Source organism: Hevea brasiliensis, unplaced genomic scaffold, assembly GCF_030052815.1.
Source record: "Hevea brasiliensis isolate MT/VB/25A 57/8 unplaced genomic scaffold, ASM3005281v1 Scaf83, whole genome shotgun sequence".
Taxonomy (NCBI): domain Eukaryota; kingdom Viridiplantae; phylum Streptophyta; class Magnoliopsida; order Malpighiales; family Euphorbiaceae; genus Hevea; species Hevea brasiliensis.
In genome coordinates this window covers 176,480-179,227 of record NW_026615303.1, presented here as the reverse complement: position 1 = coordinate 179,227, position 2,748 = coordinate 176,480, and the positions used below count along the sequence as shown (strand labels likewise).

The 2,748-nt window shown below is 35.0% G+C and overlaps 1 non-coding gene across 1 annotated transcript; it reads left to right on the top strand.

The window, feature by feature from the left end:
* The first annotated feature begins 434 nt into the window (after window positions 1-434).
* Window positions 435-540, top strand: LOC131177768 (small nucleolar RNA R71). The gene has a single exon (XR_009147076.1). It is a non-coding gene; the product is annotated as a small nucleolar RNA R71 (small nucleolar RNA).
* Window positions 541-2,748: the final 2,208 nt, after the last annotated feature.

Genomic DNA, 2,748 nt, shown 5'->3' with positions numbered 1-2,748 from the left:
GCCATCCTGGATTATAAGTATTAGAAAAGGGATCATACCTGCATTGTGGTTTTCCATAATTTCCTATTGCATTAACATGTTGCAATGATTCGTCCTCTTATAATACAAAACACATGTCAGTAGCATGACCTGAACCCAAACAAATCCCACATACCTTAATAGATTGCACCTTCCCTACAGCCAATTGCCTCACCAAAGAAGTTAAATCAGAAATCTGTTTCTCAAGGTTAGATGTACTTGCCTAATTAACCTTCTCAGGTGTGTGATCCATTCTCATTCCAAACTGCTGGGAGTTTGCTGCCATGTTAGCAATCAGCCTCCTTACTTCGTATGGTGTCTTGTCAACCAAAGCTCCTCCACTGGCAGCATCTATCATACTGCGGTCCATTGGTAAAAGTCCCTCATAGAAATACTGAATCAAAAGCTGCTCACTTATTTGATGATGGGGACAACTTGCACACAACTTCTTAAATCGCTCCCAATACTCATAAAACTCTCTCCATTGTACTACCGGATGCCACGAATTTCTTTTCTTATGTTGGTAGCATGGGAAGCAAGAAAATATTTCTCCAAAAATATCTGCTTCATCTCATTCCATGAGTTTATGGATCCAGAAGGAAGGTAATACAACTAATCCTTAACTGTGCCTTCCAGTGAGAATGGGAAAGCTCAGAGCTTAATCTGATCCTTTGAAACTCCTTGAGGTTTCATGCTGGAGCACACAATATGAAATTCCTTCAAATGCTTGTGTGGATCCTCACCTGCAAGACCATGAAACTTAGGCAACAAATGGATTAGTCCAGATTTTAACTTAAAAGCAACATTTAAAGTAGGGTATTGAATACACAAAGGCTATTGATTTAAATTAGGAGCAACCAACTCTTTCAAAGTTCAAGAAGCCATGGTTTCGTTTTCGAAATTTGAATGCGAATTCGAATCCAAACTTAATTCCCTTAGAGATTGGACTCCTTCAGATATACTCGGAATCTACTTAGCTTACTTAGCCAATTTTCTCAACTGTTTAGCTGTTTTTTCTACTTCTAGATTAAAGATCAACTCACCAAATTGAGAAGTTCTTGTCATAAACAAAAAAAAAAAATCAAAGTAAAAATAGAAAAATGCCTCAAAACCCTAGAAAATGATGGCATTTGGCCTCAAGAGTGTGGGGCCAAAGAATCAAACAAATTCATTGGTCTTGATCATAACGTCATTTCCTTCAAGAAAAGTATAGAGCGCCCTCCTAATTCAACCAAAAATTTGTCAATGAATAGTAACATCATAATTTTTTCTGAAAACCTGAAAACAGCAACACTTCATAAACGAAGTTAATAACAAAATATTCTAATACTAAAAACACAAAATCCAATAGACTTCAGTCCTCGGCAACAGCGCCAAAATTCTTGATGGTTGTCGATTTCACCAGAAATTAAATTAACTGAAAGTACCAGTAATGAAATATTTTATGCAATAAGTGGTAAATCTAGGTCGAACCATAGAGACTGAATTACTAAATTTCGTGTAATTGTGTAACAGAAAAAGAACAAAGGTTGGGGGGAGGCGGTTTATAACTCTAAATCAGAAGAATTCAAGTTAAGAAATTAAAGAACAAAATTTAAATATGAAACTCTCAATTTAAACAAACTTCAGTCCAAGGTAATTCACATTCCCATGCATGACTCGATCATAGACAAAAGAAATACAATTATCTCTCATTGAATACTTAACGTAGATTTACCAAACCGTGAGGTGAAACCCCTAACTTTCCTATACTCATCAATTCGAGCCAAGCACTCTTGTTGACTCTAATTGTTAACTGAATTGGTATTAATTAATACTCATCAAATTAATAATTGCTTTAAGAACAGGAAGTAGTTAAGCTGAACAATGATTTATAAAGCATAAACCATTTAATTCACCCTATTATTTCCTTAGGTTATTATCAAAAACTTGGATCATAATCAATAAAATCTAATTGTTACTCACATTCAATCTTACACAACAATTACGGATTATGAAGATGAATTAGCAATTGATCAAATCAAACAATTAACTAATAGGTCTTTTTAGCAAATCATTCAATAGATCGAAAATAATTAAATCAGGAAATAATAAATATTCAAAAAAGCTTAATTTAAATTAAGAACCTAGTCTCACAAATCATGCATAAGAACTAGAATCCCTTGAACTGAATTTAGAACTTAGCCACTCATGTTCATGGCTTACAGAAAATTGAAGAAAAATAAAAAAGAAATCTAAAAAGAGAATGGAGAATAAATTTCTTCTATGGTGTTCGAAGGTCTGAATGGTGTATTTCGGCTGCTACCCAAAGATGGTCTTTATACTCCAAAACCGAATCTAAAAATAAGAGCCAAACTTGGAAAAGTTTTGAAATTCAAAAGACAGATTTTCTGCTCTGCAATCACGGTAGTTTTTCAGCCACTTCCCTTTCGAAGCTGTCTCTGCCTTCTTCAGGAAAGTTGTAGCCCTATCTCTTAGCTTTCCAATGGATATTCATTTGCCCAAATCCGAAGTCTACAACCCTAGTTATGGGCCAAAAATCAAGACTGGTCCTAACAGAGTATCCAGCCCATAATGATGAATTCATTGCCATTTTTTACAATTAAAACGGCCTTATTTCACTTCCAGCCCTTCTTAGAAGTTGTAGAGGTGGCTCTTAAGGTTCAATTGGGCTTGGGTTTGCTTCATTTGGACATCTGCAACTCTAGATACAAAATAAATACTGAAACT